At 37.1% G+C, this 17,794-nt stretch overlaps 1 protein-coding gene across 7 annotated transcripts in view; it reads right to left on the reverse strand.

Annotated features, from left to right (window-relative positions):
- Window positions 1–7,670, reverse strand: part of LLGL2 (LLGL scribble cell polarity complex component 2) — a 2,451,001-nt gene extending 2,443,331 nt beyond the window's left edge. For 3 of the 7 annotated variants that reach the window (XM_044084959.1, XM_044084958.1, XM_044084951.1), the window contains exon 1: window positions 6,886–7,252. The gene's annotated coding sequence lies outside the window, so the exon portion shown is untranslated. Of the gene's footprint in view, window positions 1–6,464; window positions 6,706–6,885; window positions 7,254–7,416; window positions 7,437–7,650 lie in introns of those variants that run through there. The other 4 variants (XM_044084955.1, XM_044084956.1, XM_044084957.1 and 1 more) reach the window with 4 other exon arrangements.
- Window positions 7,671–17,794: the final 10,124 nt, after the last annotated feature.

Here is a 17,794-nt window from a genome sequence, read left to right on the forward strand (position 1 = left end):
AAATAGGTAATCAAACTAAAAACTTCAGATGAGTGGGGCTCAGGGCTCACCTAGTCTTTTAACAAGTATTTGCACATTGGTACTGGATAAATTTAACAGCTAGAAAAATTACATACAAGTGTGTGCGAGAACAAAGGTAGACAATCAGTGATGGCAACTTGTTTTTTATATTAGCAAAGAGGAACTATAAGCAGAATCCAAGTACAAATCCATGCTCAAATATTTTATACAAAAATATACATATGTAAATATGCAAGTGACACATCAAAATGACTGGAATAAAAGACCTGCATATAATCTCAAGGATTAGAAAAATCACAGCAGGAACTGAAAGGTGCAATGTATTATATATTTACACTTAAGCAAAAGTAATTCACCTAGGAAAGGGACTACATTTGAAAAGTAATTACTGTCAACAGATCTGTTAAAGATAGACAGGGATCAGTGACAAGCCCTCTCCTTTTTGGCATCTATTTCTCTGAAATCAGAACAAATTTCAAGAGCCTCTGGTCACCAAACTTTGCAAACAACTGCAGACTAGTCATGGTCACTGAATCCTCTAAAAAGACAGACATCCTTCCAGTGGGCCTGATGCAGACAAAACTGGTACGAGAGCCACAGACTAGACCTCAATACAAAAAATGCACAATAGTATCCTTTGGAAAGGCAGCTACCACTAGAAATGATCACATTGATAACACACCCCTAGAAGAATTCAGAGTGGTCGGGGATCTGGGAACACATGCTGACAGTAACCAGACCATTGTCCACTGTGCCCTTATCAGGCACTTGCAACAGCACAAGAAACCACACAGGTTCTTCACAAAAGAAAGAAAAGAAAAACAACTATATATCAAACAAACTCCTCCTCCTATGGGGACCAACTCAATGCCCTATATCCCTGTACTGTCTCATACAGACTGCTGTGCTGCATTCTATGCCTAGCCTACAAAGCATCCTCTGATCCAATACCAATGAATGTGTTGCTCATCTGCCAAACAAGCAGCACCAGGAATACCCATTCTATGGACTCAAACATTGTCTGACACGTAAAAAGGACATGCTAGAGAGAGACAAGTGTTTCTCTCACCCTCTTTCTGAAACAGGCTCCACACCCACATGAAGCAAAGCTCATCCCCAACCCTGTTCAAATGCAACATGGACAAAAGGATGGAAAACTGCATATTTATCCCTGGTTTAGCAACCATGTCCCTAATGGACAGGGGCAACCTGTGAACACGATGTGTACAAGTCTACAGCATAACCATAAAATTCCTTGCTGTATTGAAACAGGTCAGCAACATTTTGGTAAAACACAAAATCCAGAAGGCTCCAAAACAAACAAATCCAAAGCAAAAGGTCGTGGGCAGGAACGGTTTTATTTGGTAAAACCACTTAAAACCAAACCAAAAAAAAAATTATACATATATTCAGCGCTTTCGTCCCTTATCGGAACATCATCAGAATATAAAAACAGTTAAGTTACAAAACATTTATACACACATCCATGAACAATGACAACACTTCCTTTGATGTTTCAAAAGGGAGCGTCTCCAACCATTCCTAGGCAAAGTAGTATCACAAGTGCACGTCATCTTGACGGTGTGTAATTTTGCAAGCCAGCTAAAAAAAAACTGTAAACTTTTTGTATCGAACAGATTATATATATTTAATTTCTGTGAAAAATCTTGGATAAAAAAATAAAAATCACACTACAATGAGAAATGTGCAGTCCTTTAACCATCTAAAACTTAACTTTGTTAAAATCGTATACATAAAAAACGCTCCAAAAAAAACTAGTACCTAAAAATAACTCTGCATTCAATGCATGCAATGAGATGGTTAAAAAATATTACAACCAACTGCAACGGGCAATAGGGGCTTTTAATTAAAGAGTATATGTATGTCATATATCATTTCCTTGAAGGAGCTTGAACAGGAGGAAAAAAAAAAAAGTGTGTTAAATATAAAGTTGACATAAATAGCTTTACTGCTATTTAAGTGCTAACCCGTAGCGAAGTGGCCAGAGGTATTACTGCACCATTCGCCTCTACCTCTGTTTTCATCATTTCATCACCTAGTCAATGCTTTAAATTTCAAAGGGTGCAATGCAGCAAGACTCGTTAAGTCCACGCCAACCATGGGCAGAGTCAGATGCCAATATAATTCCCTTGGTTCCAATAACTATACCCATGGACCTCCCCTCATTCCCTCCTTTAATCCTTCTATAACTATGAACTTAAATGTGCGACTTTCATTGTCCAAAACATGTCTTGCCAAGGCATTATTTTGGTAAATTTGGGGTAAGCTTGGCTAGGCTTAAAATGGCTCTCGTTCATAGTTGGTTACTAGGCAATTGGCCCTTATAAAGGACTTAGTTTGCAAGTTGTACAAGATTCAGAAAATCTAAAAGCATAACATGTAAAGAAAAAAAAATCCAAGAAAAGGTAATGCTTTCTGCAGAGTGCTTATCTTGTGTAACTACAGACAGTTTAACGGCTTCATCTCTTCAAGCATGAACAGGACTAAGGCTGCTGGGGGGGGGGGGTGATTCCCAGGATACTACAAGGTTTATGCCAAGGCTGCTCGGGGGGGGGGGGGGGTTATTCCCAGGATACTACAAGGTTTATGCCAAAACCTTCCGTGGAACAGGAAGTTATCATAAAAATGTTGAAGATGATGCAGTTTTAAATACCTAAAATGGGATTAACATAAAGAACAGTATTTAAGCATAACAAAATGCACTCAAATATTGAGCATAATGTGTTAATGACAACTTAAGGGGACAAGTGAAATTCCAGGCTGCAGTCAAGGTGTCACACAAGGCTTTGCCCTAGGCCCATACTTATACAGGTCGGATCCTTCAGATTTTTTCTTCTTCGAGGTATTCCACAATTTATGTACAGATGACTTGAAAATGGGTAAACTTATCACATCTGTTACAGACAGGGCAAGCCTGCAAAAAACTCTACTAAGCTGACCATTTGGTAACAGGAAAATAATGTGCTGTACATCAAAAACTAAGCATACGAGATTTGGGAGAGAAACTGAAAAGTGAATATTTAGTACAGCAAAAGTGACAAACTATAAAGTCACTTATGGACCTGGATATATGGGTAAATCCAGCTTTAACTTTTTCTGATCATATCACTCAACTGGTTATATGCAGCCTATATAGTTTTAGAACCATCATTAAAAGAACTTCTAGCAGCCACAAAATCAGAAATTATAAAATTGTTTGGAAGTTACATTAGACCCAAACTAAAATGATTCAGAAACCTTGTAAGAACACTAACATGATGGAAAGAGTACTGCGAAAATATACCAACTGCAGCCATGGAGGTGAAAATCTGAAGTTATCCCATCCACCCACCCACAACCCCTTTTCCCCTATTTCTGTACATGGGGTCGGAGTATCACTTCAATAGTGACAATCTAGAACCAAGGTTTACACTGCCAGATGGTTAGCCCAGTCACAGTAGTTCTTCCACACCACACTTGCACGCACACTCACACTCTTATGGCCAACTTAAGAGAGTCTAATCTACCTACTGCTCGTCTTTGGAATGTTTGATGGAAACAGAGAACCTAGAGAAAACCCCAAGCAAACACAAGGAGGATATGCACACTCCGCAAAGGCGGTACCCCAGCTGAGAATCAAACCAGGGAACCTCTTGAAGTCAGGTGTCAAGGATATCCACTGTGCCACTATTACGAAAAATTAAAATATCTGAACGTGTTTATGTTTTGTAGAGCTATTTAAAAGAATGTTATTCAGGCATATAAGGGATTTAGAGACAACTACCACTGGGAATGTTTGGTGTTATGAAACATTAGTAGAGATCACAGGCCACCTGTGTACGATATCAAGGATTAAAAACATTTTCCAATTAGTTTACTGAGGGAGTATCCCACGCATGGACTAAACTACCATATTATATTAAAATATCTAAATCAGTATTTGCTTTATGAGCAACTTGGAGACTTATAGGAATGACTGTACAGGAACATTGGCAGGCTAGAAGGGCATTTCTATCCGTGCCTGAAACATGTGTATATATGTAAAGAATGCAGAAAGTAATAATGAACAGTCTCCTACAAATGTTGGAAGATAAAGGAACAGAAAACAGTAGGCAGCACAGGACACTCATACTTAAAAATGGAAAGATGCTGGAATAATCTGAATAAAAGTAAAGATAGACACTTTAGAGGATGGGTAAAAGGGCAGAGTTGGGGAAGGGCAAGAAAACATTAACATGTTAACTTAAAAAAAAAAATAAATAAATAAAAAAATAAAAAAAATTGGTGCCATACATTCAGAGCTCCACCATAATGGCTCACCTACTCCCACCCCCTACAGCAACAAGATAAATATCATGGATTGCTAAACTACACCCAACTAGACAATCCTCCAATAATGACAGTTTGCTACACAATCTCACTGGCACATATATACTTTATCACTGAGCAAACAAGTAAAAAAAAAGTCAAAGTCAAGTTTTGGACTATAAAGCGTTCTTGTATGAACGCTCTCAAAAAACAGTGCTTCCTAGAACAGGGACCAGCTCCACACAATCCTGAAATGAAGCAAGAACTGTAAAACAGATGATTGAATAGGTGCTTATTAACTAAAACTTGAAAGAACAGAATGGCCAAATATGCTGGACATTTGAGTCATAGCCTACTTTAACAGGCTGTGAGAAGTGTCCTTCAGCATTCTAACAGCCTCACAAATACTAACGTCATCAAAAAAATAAAGAATTCTGTTATCCTGTGAGATGCACACTATTGCAGTAGCCAACATTTCTGCTTCACAGCAGTTGAATCTCCAGTCGGGTTCTCAGGGGAGATAACTTCTAGTTAGAATTGTCAAAATCCTCCTTATTATAGCATAAGATTATGCAAGGTGTCCTAGTTTCCTCCAACATCCCAATGATTTGCAATAAATAAATGATCATTCTAACTGCCCATGCTGTTAATGAGTAAGAATATAAACATCTCGATAGGGGCTGGTGCCCAATACATTATTAGTTTCTCTGCCTTGTACCCAATGAATGCCGAAACAGGGTCCACATTTCCTGCCAATGCAACATTAAGCGTGTAATCAAACTCAAACAATGAGCAAATAGACAATGACAGCATGAGAATGAAATGGCCTGGAATCCGGAGGATCAGCCAAAGAGGAATTAAGAAAAGATAAAAACAAACAATCTCCATCCACAGAAAGGGCATAGATGGGATGTTTATATCATGGAAGCTCTACACAACGCCACAAAATGGTACACCATGTAGAGTGACTGCCAGTATAACAAAACTGAAACTGGGTTTTGAAATAGAACACTGTGCATCCATAGTTTGCTCAACACAGCTGACCAGTTACTCCTCTTTATAATGTCACTGCAATCAAAAACTTCCCAAAGTCCTAGCTTAAACAAATGGCTTCTGCTGTGGAAAAACAAAGCTCTTGAAACAATACAGACATCTTGACATTTTAAATGTGCTCAATGTATAAAATGTAAAAAAATCCAAGTAATCAAAAACGTTCAACACTGCATTACTGCTTCCAGCCCCATGTAAACAAAACGCACTACCAACTTCAAAATAAGTACAATTATTTCACCAAACCCAATCCTAAATCTACTTGGGTACTATAAATCAGTCACTTACCACAACTGGAGTACTAACAACTCTGTCATTTCTAAAAATTCCTGATGCACTGTGCATTAGAGGAGAGTTGTGAATTGGTGAACTAAATCCATCACTTGTTTACGTTTCTACAGTACTGATTCTACTTCAAGATTATTTCATTTTTCTGGAAAAAATAGGCAAGACTGGTAAAACTGCACCTTAATACGGAAATCAAAACCAAAACTTCGACAAAGTATCTGAAATGTACGAAATACAAACAATGGGTCATCAAATCCAATATTCATCTCAACACTATATATGCGCACTTTATGAACACTTACAATAGCTGAATGCGCTTGATAAAAAGTATAATTTCACACAACACAGCAGCAGAATATGACATTAACAGTACTAAACAGTGTGCAATAATATAGAAGTTTATCTATTAACAATATCAGCATGACCGTCAGAAACCTGTTAATAACGCCCTTCACAATACGTCAGAAAACAGACCACCTCGCTAACATTGCATGTAGTACAGAGTAAATAAAGTGTTAGAGACAGCATAACAGAGGGAACCAAAAACCAATACGTATCCTCACAAGTTACAAACTTATTACACTATATATAATTCATTTGTTTGCTTTATACCAAAGTTATTTCCTAATAGGATTTCTTATAAAACAAATTCTAGTCCCGTTCAACTCAAACTTCCCGCTTTGCAGGATCCATCACTTTTTTCTCTTAAATTAACTAGTCTTAAAGTCCCAACACTCAAAAATTAAAACCCAAGTATTATTCCCATTGATCACTTAGGGTATGACACAATGACTCACCTCACCGTTTAAACGTTAAGTTCACTAAGGTCTGAACTTTTTGTTTTTCGTTTTGTAAGGTTAACAAATATTCATTCCAGTCTAAAATTTCAGTTTTTGTCATCAGTTTTATTTTGCTCAAAACGTACTTAAAAACATCCTCGTAATTACGTTTCACAACCTTTACAAATCTAAAAGTCCTCCCTTCTCATGGAGGTTGTGACCTTAGATAGTCTCGTCAGGTTTCCCACAAATGTTTAAATAACCCTCTCTACAGTTGCTACCCAGCTGTACTTGCGGCGTGAAGCCCCCTAACCTATAAAGTGCTTCTGCATGGTTCTTCCCCCTCCTCCCCATGGTAGGTACAACTGATCTCGAGCATAGTATAACAGGAAGGAAAAGGGGTGGATTTTATACTCCGCTCCAGGGCCTCAGTACTCACCTGAAACACCTGCCGACTTCCAACAATTTTTTTAGTCTTTCATTCACTCGGCGCGTTCCGATCAGGCCTCCCTTCTGTGTCCACAACAAACAAGCCACGGCCTTTACAAAACCTTTCTACCCGACTTCGGTACTGTGCAAACCCACTACCCGAGTAAAATCTCACACCGCCTCTACAATGTCGTTTTCCGGAAAACTTCTACAACCAGTAAGAGCTGTACTGCAAATACTGACTCTTATTACATATTGATAAGCGATTCAGTCTGCTATGAATATTTAAGAGTCAGGCTTTGCTCTGCGGTCAGTTACTCATTAATATTAATTACAATGTGCATTTACGAAACTACCAAGACCAGTAGTAAAACATCCCATCTACGACCTCCACGTGCTCTGCCAAAGTATCAAAATCATGAAATATTTACATATTTTTACATACTGCTATTACGTTATGAATATTAATGTACAGTAGGACGAAACGCAGTCGTCATTCCGATGTCACAGTATTAATTTGTAAATCTATTATAGTTCTCACCTGTTACCTTCTACAGGCAAGTTGCCAGTTTGCCATCTTTACTGTACCTGATCTCCTTCCGCAGACTATGAGATAGTTCGTTTTAAAAGCTTTTGTTACTGTTCAAGAAATTATTATATAACTAGAAGGGAACCGCAAAACGCTCGCATTTCATTTCTGTTTTAGAAAAGCGATATGTTTGTACAGGATAATAATACAATGGAAAAGTAATGCATATACACCTGGTACTCATACCTGTAGTTGAAGTGTGTGCCTCTGCTGTACCTAACAAGTGAACTAATGCAAGATGTGCAATCAAACTGATGACGTACCTATCCCTGTTGGGTTTTGTTTATCGCTCAGCGCCTACAGTGGTTTGCGAAGCGTACAGCTGTAGCTAGGTATTTAGCATAGACAAGCAACACCGCAAAAGTGTGAGTACTGAACAGATATTAACTGATCTTCGTTCCACGGGCGTGGTTTTGTTAGCCGCAAACATATCCTTCAACAACCCCTGAATTCTGTCCCTTCTAAAACAGGTGATTTTTGGGAGGGCAGGTGGTGGATTGTATTAAATAACAACCGCAATTTGAGTTATATACTTCTTTTACTTTAGAAAACGCACATTAATCCGCAGTCTTATTCTACCAACTTCTTAAGTTTATAGCCCATTTTTTTTAAGTGTCCCTGATTGTTTCTGGATTTATCACAGATTCTGGAAGTTTGAAGTAACGGCCGCAAGCACCTTACAAACTCCTCTGAGTGCGATTAGTGCCTGTGCAAAGTCCGCTCCTTTGTGCTTTTGTTGCCTTTATAAACTAAGCATATATATCTTAAATGTACATGGAAGTGTAGTGTAAATGAAATGTTTTATGCAACAGAATCACTTGTTGATATTGCATTTTAACTTTTTGAAACAGTATTTCCACTGTAAGGGTTGCCACATTTTCAAGTACACAAAGTGAGATATTTATTAAGGAAAAGTAAGACTTTTGCAAGACAACCTGTACCCACAGCCATCATAAATAAATGGACTGCATTTTTCCTAAATAAGCATACACATTTGTAGAATTTCAGTTGTTTCTTATTTCATGTAATGTTTCAGATGCAAAATGTTTTTGTGCAGCTATTTAAGGAAACAGGAAATATTTTGTTTGGTTATAAAATATCAGGACATTTGGGGACTTCCAAAATGGCTGCTCATTGAGTAACAGATCAGTTTCAGATCTCCCCCATTGTGCAAAAAGAAACTCAGAAGAGCCAGTGAACTTTTTTCAAATAATACAGCATTTTAATTGATTTATTTGTGTTGCATTGAATATTAACTGAACTAGACGTTTTGAGACTGTTTTTTTCAGTTAGTGCTTGTTAGATTTGATTGCCTGTTAGAATTCCTGCATAGACAGTAATTGCAGTCTGGGGGTAGTCTCATTCCTTGATATTCTGTTACTGCCTATTTAAGTGATACATTTTGGAATAGTTTCTGCTTAAAACCTGAACTTTCGCTATCTATGATCTAGCTGTATTCAACTGGAGGTATAAGAGAATTTAAGTACCTTTTAGCTGCACTTTTTACAAATAATACAGCATTTTAATTGATTTATTTGTGTTGCATTGAATATTAACTGAACTGGAAGTTTTGAATCTGTTTTTTCAGTTAGTGCTTGTTAGATTTTATTGCCTGTCGGAATTCCTGCATAGACAGCAATTGCAGTTGGAGATAGTCTCATTCACTGATATTCTGTTACTGCCTATTTAAGTGGTACATTTTGGAATATTTTCTGCTTAAAACCTTAGCTTTGGCTGGCTAAGATCTAGCTGTATTCAACTGGACGTACAAGAGCATTTAAGTACATGTTATCTGCACTTTTTTAAAATGCTACAGCATTTTAATTGGTTTATTTGTGTTGCATTGAATATTAACTGAACTGGAAGTTTTGACTCTGTTTTTCAGTTAGTACTTGGTAGATTTTATTGCCTGTTAGAATTCCTGCATAGACAGTAATAGCAGACGGGGGGGGGGGTCTCATTCATTGATATTCTGTTACTGCTTATTTAAGTGATACATTTTAGAATCTTTTCTGCTTAAAACTTGAGCTTTCACTGGCTAATATCTAGCTGTATTCAGCTGGACATACAAGAGAATTTAAGTAATGTTATCCTTTTTCAAATAATACAGCATTTTAATTGATTTATTTGTGTTGCAATGAATATTAACTGAACTGGAAGTTTTTTTCAGTTAGTGCTTGTTAGATTTTATTGCCTGTTAGAATTCCTGCATAGACAGTAATTGCAGTTGGGTGTAGTCTCATTTATTGATATTCTGTTACTGCCTATTTAAGTGGTACATTTTGGAATATTTTCTGCTTAAAAACCGAGCTTTCGCCGGCTAAGATCTAGCTGTATTCAGCTGGACGTATAAGAGAATTTAAGTACCTTTTATATGCACTTTTTCAAATAATACAGCATTTTAATTGGTTTATTTGTGTTGCATTGAATATTAACTGAACTGGAAGTTTTGGCTCTGTTTTTCAGTTAGTACTTGGTAGATTTTATTGCTTGTTAGAATTCCTGCATAGACAGTAATTGCAGTCGGGGGTAGTCTCATTCATTGATATTCTGTTACTGCCTATTTAAGTGGTACATTTTGGAATATTTTCTGCTTAAAGCTTGAGCTTTCACCGGCTAAGATATAGCTGTATTCACCTGGACATATAAGAGAATTTAAGTACCTTTTACCTGCACTGTTTTCAAATAATACAGCATTTTAATTGATTTATTTGTGTTGCATTGAATATTAACTGAACTGGAAGTGTCGACTCTGTTTTTTCAGTTAGTGCTTGTTAGATTTTATTGCCTGTTAGAATTCCTGCATAGACAGTAATTGCAGTCAGGGGTAGTCTCATTCATTGATATTTTACTGCCTATTTAAGTGGTACATTTTGGAATATTTTCTTCTTAAAACCTGAGCTTTCGCTGGCTAACATCTAGCTGTATTCAACTGGATGTATAAGATAATTAAAGTACCTTTTATCTGCACTTTTTTTCAAATAATACAGCATTTTAATTTATTTATTTGTGTTGCATTGAATATTAACTGAACTGGAAGTTTTGACTCTATTTTTTCAGTTAGTGCTTGTTAGATTTTATTGCCTGTTAGAATTCCTGCATAGACAGTAATTGCAGTCGGGGATACTCTCATTCATTGATATTCTGTTACTGCCTATTTAAGTGGTACATTTTTGAATATTTTTTGTTTAAAGCCTGAGCTTTCACCGGCTAAGATTTTCCTATATTCAACCGGGTGTATAAGAGAATTTAAGTACATTTTATCTGCACTTTTTTTCAAATAATACAGCATTTTAATTGATTTATTTGTGTTGCATTGAATATTAACTGAACTGGAAGTTTTGAATCTGTTTTTTCAGTTAGTGCTTGTTAGATTTTATTGCCTGTTGGAATTCCTGCACAGACAGTAATTGCAGTTGGGGGTAGTCTCATTCATTGATATTCTGTTACTGCCTATTTAAGTGGTACATTTTGGAATATTTTCTGCTTAAAACCTTAGCTTTGGCTGGCTAAGATCTAGCTGTATTCAACTGGACGTATAAGAGAATTTAAGTACATGTTATCTGCACTTTTTTAAAATAATACAGCATTGTAATTGATTTATTTGTGTTGCATTGAATATTAACTGAACTGGAAATGTTGACTCTGTTTTTTCAGTTAGTGCTTGTTAGATTTTATTGCCTGTTAGAATTCCTGCATAGACAGTCATTGCAGTCGGGGGTAGTCTCATTCATTAATATTCTGTTACTGCCTTTTAAGTGGTACATTTTGGAGTATTTTCTGCTTAAAACCTGAGCTTTCACCGGCTAAGATCTAGCTGTATTCAACTGGACGTATAAGAGATTTTAAGTACCTTTTATTTGCACTTTTTTCAAATAATACAGCATTTTAATTAATTTATTTGTGTTGCAATGAATATTTACTGAACTGAAAGTTTTTTTTCACTTAGTGCTTGTTAGATTTTATTGCCTGTCAGAATTCCTGCATAGACAGTAATAGCAGTCAGGGGTAGTCTCATTCATTGATATTCTGTTACTGCCTATTTTGGTGGTACATTTTGGAATATTTTCTGCTTAAAGCTTGAGCTTTCACTGGCTAAGATATAGCTGTATTCAACTGGACATATAAGAGAATTTAAGTCCCTTTTACCTGCACTTTTTTCAAATAATACAGCATTTTAATTGATTTATTTGTGTTGCATTGAATATTAACTGAACTGGAAGTTTTTACTCTGTTTTTTCAGTTAGTACTTGGCAGATTTTATTGCCTGTTAGAATTCCTGCATAGACAGTAGTAGCAGTTGGGGGTAGTCTCATTCATTGATATTCTGTTACTGCCTATTTAAGTGGTACATTTTGGAATATTTTCTGCTTAAAACCTGAGCTTTCACTGGCTAAGATCTAGCTGTATTCAGCTGGACATATAAGAGAATTTAAGTACGTTATCTTTTTTCAAATAATACAGCATTTTAATTGATTTATTTGTGTTGCATTGAATATTAACTGAACTGGAAGTTTTGAATCTGTTTTTTCAGTTAGTGCTTGTTAGATTTTATTGCCTGTTGGAATTCCTGCACAGACAGTAGTTGCAGTTGGGGGTAGTCTCATTCATTGATATTCTGTTACTGCCTATTTAAGTGGTACATTTTGGAATATTTTCTGCTTAAAAACCGAGCTTTTACCGGCTAAGATCTAGCAGTATCCAGCTGGACGTATAAGAGAATGTAAGTACCCTTTATCTGCACTTTTTCAAATAATACAGCATTTTAATTGATTTATTTGTGTTGCATTGAATATTAACTGAACTGGAAGTTTTGACTCTGTTTATCAGTTGGTGCTTGTTAGATTTTATTGCTTGTTAGAATTCCTGCATAGACAGTAATTGGAGTCGGGTGTAGTCTCATTAATTGATATTCTGTTACTGCCTAATTAAGTGGTACATCTTGGAATATTTTCTGCTTAAAACCTGAGCTTTCGCTGGCTAAGATCTAGCTGTATTCAACTGGAAGTATAAGATAATTTAAGTACCTTTTATCTGCATTTTTTTCAAATAATACAACATTTTAATTTATTTATTTGTGTTGCATTGAATATTAACTGAACTGGAAGTTTTGGCTCTGTTTTTCAGTTAGTACTTGGTAGATTTTATTGCCTGTTAGAATTCCTGCATAGACAGTAATAGCAGACGGGGGGGTCTCATTCATTGATATTCTGTTACTGCTTATTTAAGTGATACATTTTAGAATCTTTTCTGCTTAAAACTTGAGCTTTCACTGGCTAATATCTAGCTGTATTCAGCTGGACATACAAGAGAATTTAAGTAATGTTATCCTTTTTCAAATAATACAGCATTTTAATTGATTTATTTGTGTTGCAATGAATATTATCTGAACTGGAAGTTTTTTTCAGTTACTGGTTGTTAGATTTTATTGCCTGTTAGAATTCCTGCATAGACGGTAATTGCAGTTGGGGTAGTCTCATTTATTGATATCCTGTTACTGCCTATTTAAGTAGTACATTTTGGAAAATTTTCTGCTTAAAACCTGAGTTTCGGCCGGCTAAGATCTAGCTGTATTCAGCTGGACGTACAAGAGAATTTAAGTACCTTTTATATGCACTTTTTCAAATAATACTGCATTTTAATTGGTTTATTTGTGTTGCATTGAATATTAACTGAACTGGAAGTTTTGGCTCTGTTTTTCAGTTAGTACTCGGTAGATTTTATTGCTTGTTAGAATTCCTGCATAGACAGTAATTGCAGTCGGGGGTAGTCTCATTCATTGATATTCTGTTACTGCCTATTTAAGTGGTACATTTTGGAATATTTTCTGCTTAAAGCTTGAGCTTTCACCGGCTAAGATATAGCTGTATTCACCTGGACATATAAGAGAATTTAAGTACCTTTTATCTGCACTTTCTTCAAATAATACAGCATTTTAATTGATTTATTTGTGTTGCATTGAATATTAACTGAACTGGAAGTGTTGACTCTGTTTTTTCAGTTAGTGCTTGTTAGATTTTATTGCCTGTTAGAATTCCTGCATAGACAGTAATTGCAGTCGGGGGTAGACTCATTCATTGATATTATGTTACTGCCTATTTAAGTGGTACATTTTGGAATATTTTCTTTTTAAAACCTGAGCTTTCGCTGGCTAAGATCTAGCTGTATTCAACTGGATGTATAAGATAATTTAAGTACCTTTTATCTGCACTTTTTTTCAAATACAGCATTTTAATTGATTTATTTGTGTTGCATTGAACATTAGCTGAACTGGAAGTTTTGACTCTGTTTTTTTTCAGTTAGTTCCCCACCCACCCTTCCTGGTTTTGTTTTGGTGTTAATGTTGGTGGCTTTGAAACTGCCCGCCCCTCTTGTAAATTTGTGTTTGGATACTCCTTCTTGGCCCGTCTCATTTGCTCACTCAACTGAGTGCAGGGAGATCATATTTTGATTTCAGGCACTCCTACTTTGTACAAAGAGAGCATCTGGGAAAAAAAAATGTTAAGCTTCTTTCCTGCAAGTGGTCTAGACTGTAGGCTTCTGAGCCCCCAAGCCTTTATGTGTTGGAGGAAGCCTTCTAGCTTAATTTTGTTTCTTAGAACTAGCCAATTTTCTAGTTTCAGCACTCAAATGTGTATCTTTGAACTCAGCACTTGTTCAGAACTCATTGTAACCACTAAATAAGCTGCAAATTACTACAGCACTCAACTTTTCTCACTTGTCTAGAGGAAAGCAGTTTTTAGTACTTAATAAATAAGCACCTATCCAGGCTTGTCTAAGGGTCAGCTCCCGGTGTTTTCTCCTGTCTACCTGATGAATCTGGGCATCTTGGGGCAATGCAGCAATTGCCTCATGTACACAGACAACCCTGTCCTCCTACCACCCAACACTACAACCTGTGAGAGATGCACTTATATAGCCAAACTGGAAGCAGAGCTCTCTTCACCCAAGACTGGACTAGACAGTCAAGAGGAGAAGGTAAACACTTGCACCACACCACATTCATCACATAGTCCCTCAAAACCTTCACCACCAAAACACACACATAGAAACACAAAACACACACTTACATTCACGGAGGCTCTCAATAAAAACCTGCCCAAGCATCAGGGACCTCCAAAGCAAAATGCAAGCAAACTCCACCCCCCAACACAACCCAAATGACACATAGCCCACAAACTCAGTGTGCCACTCAACCACAGCCCATAAGGCATAACAACGTACCCAACACTCTAGTCATAGGTGACTCTATAGTCAGGCACACTGATGTTCCACTCACCAGGCTAAACAAGGAGAAAGCTACTGTCAGCTGCCTGTCAGGTGCCAGGATCCCCCACATAATGCACGCACTCAGGTCACTCCACAACAAGTACAAATATGACACTGTCATTGTCCATGTTGGTGTGAATGATCTGAGACATACCTCCCTGGACTATATGAAAAGAGACATGGAGGAGCTCTCCGATCTTGTAGACCATGCAGGTATGACCCTAGCCCTGAGTAGCAACCTGCCATCACCCAGAATGATACCACAGTACAAGGACAAAATGATTGACTTCAATAGTTGGCTCAGCTTCTGGTGTCATTCTAAGGGGATCCAGTATTTGTCTGCCTGGGACAACATGATCGACAGACCACGATGCTTTGCCAGAGGTGGCCTGCACCTGTCACCCTTTGGATTCCGGATACTGGCTAAGGCTCTTGCCACCCCTATAGTGCCTTTTTTAGGCAAGGTTCAAATGACAAATTCACCACCATAACAGGTACAAGCAAGCAAAATCTGAGGGTAATGCTACTCAATGCTAGAAGTCTAAACCTCAAAATGCACTCAGTGGAGGCACTTCTTAAAATGGAGAACATCGACATCTGTGCAGTGACAGAGACCTGGTTCAAAGCTCCAGAGAGCACCCCTGCATTACCAGGCTATAATTCATACCACACCTTTCGGCCACCTAACCCGGAATGAAGCACTAAATGTGGAGGCATGTCCATATTCATTAAGGATATCCACACCTCCAGGCTAGTTGCACAGCATAATGCATCCGAGATTATCCAAGTGCAACTAACTCTGGGCAAGACCGCAATCAAAATTGTAGCTTGCTACAGACCCCCCACCATGTCCCAGGATTCCCACTCCTCATTTCTTGATACATTGAAAAGTATTAGGGTACAACCCAACACCCTAATAATGGGCAATTTCAACTACCCCACCATTAACTGAGAAAACTACTCCTGTACCAACTCTTTTGCTCAATGTTTTCTGGAATTCATAAATTCCAATGCCTTGGATCAACTTATTCACATCCCCATTAGGGGCAGCAATATCCTTGACCTGGCCATTACCAACATGGCAACCGGTGTTCTACACCAGAGGTCAATTTCTCGTTGGTCAGATCCGACCACAAGCTAATCACCCTAGACATCCACATCCCGCCCCCACCCCTAATTAGGGAAACCACCATAAAAAACTTCTCCAAAGCCAAATTCACACTTCTTAAGACAGAAGTGGCAAACTTCATGACACCCATGCAGACGGACAATAGAGGTACAACTGCTGAATCCTACACAAATGCACTTTATAAGCACTTACACGAGTACATGGATCATGCTATCCCTAATAGAACCAAGATGCTATCCTCCAAAAAAAGGAAGCCAATCTGGTGGTCCTTTGCCATAAACAAACTCTACAACAGAAGAAAGAAACTGTTGCAAAAAAAAGTAAAATCCCATGACTGGAGGAACTCCCTGGTCAACCTCAGTAAGAAGCTGAGATAAAATCCTCCAAAGCTAGTTATGAAAACAAAATTGCCAAGGACTCTAAAGACAACCACAAAACATTCTATAGATATGTCAAGAATCTCAATGGCAACACTCCGATCTGCTCTGAGTTACAGCACAATGGCACTAAATATAAACTCAGAAGAGCCAGTGAACTTTTTTCAAATAATACAGCATTTTAATTGATTTATTTGTGTTGCATTGAATATTAACTGAACTAGACGTTTTGAGACTGTTTGTTTTTTCAGTTAGTGCTTGTTAGATTTGATTGCCTGTTAGAATTCCTGCATAGACAGTAATTGCAGTCTGGGGGTAGTCTCATTCCTTGATATTCTGTTACTGCCTATTTAAGTGATACATTTTGGAATAGTTTCTGCTTAAAACCTGAGCTTTCGCTGTCTATGATCTAGCTGTATTCAACTGGAGGTATAAGAGAATTTAAGTACCTTTTAGCTGCACTTTTTACAAATAATACAGCATTTTAATTGATTTATTTGTGTTGCATTGAATATTAACTGAACTGGAAGTTTTGAATCTGTTTTTTCAGTTAGTGCTTGTTAGATTTTATTGCCTGTCGGAATTCCTGCATAGACAGCAATTGCAGTTGGAGATAAGTCTCATTCACTGATATTCTGTTACTGCCTATTTAAGTGGTACATTTTGGAATATTTTCTGCTTAAAACCTTAGCTTTGGCTGGCTAAGATCTAGCTGTATTCAACTGGACGTACAAGAGCATTTAAGTACATGTTATCTGCACTTTTTTAAAATACTACAGCATTTTAATTGGTTTATTTGTGTTGCATTGAATATTAACTGAACTGGAAGTTTTGACTCTGTTTTTCAGTTAGTACTTGGTAGATTTTATTGCCTGTTAGAATTCCTGCATAGACAGTAATAGCAGACGGGGGGGTCTCATTCATTGATATTCTGTTACTGCTTATTTAAGTGATACATTTTAGAATCTTTTCTGCTTAAAACTTGAGCTTTCACTGGCTAATATCTAGCTGTATTCAGCTGGACATACAAGAGAATTTAAGTAATGTTATCCTTTTTCAAATAATACAGCATTTTAATTGATTTATTTGTGTTGCAATGAATATTAACTGAACTGGAAGTTTTTTTTCAGTTAGTGCTTGTTAGATTTTATTGCTTGTTAGAATTCCTGCATAGACAGTAATTGCAGTCAGCGGTAGTCTCATTCATTGATTTTCTGTTACTGCCTTTTTAAGTGGTACATTTTGGAATATTTTCTGCTTAAAACCTTAGCTTTGGCTGGCTAAGATCTAGCTGTATTCAACTGGACGTATAAGAGAATTTAAGTACCTTTTATCTGCACTTTTTTCAAATAATGCAGCATTTTAATTGATATATTTGTGTTGCATTGAATATTAACTGAACTGGAAGTTTTGACTCTGTTTTTCAGTTAGTACTTGGTAGATTTTATTGCCTGTTAGAATTCCTGCATAGACAGTAATAGCAGACGGGGGTGGTCTCATTCATTGTTATTCTGTTACTGCTTATTTAAGTGATACATTTTGGAATCTTTTCTGC

The sequence above is a fragment of the Protopterus annectens genome, chromosome 10.part0 (genome assembly GCF_019279795.1).
Source record: "Protopterus annectens isolate FY-2018-M chromosome 10.part0, PAN1.0, whole genome shotgun sequence".
NCBI lineage: Eukaryota > Metazoa > Chordata > Ceratodontiformes > Protopteridae > Protopterus > Protopterus annectens.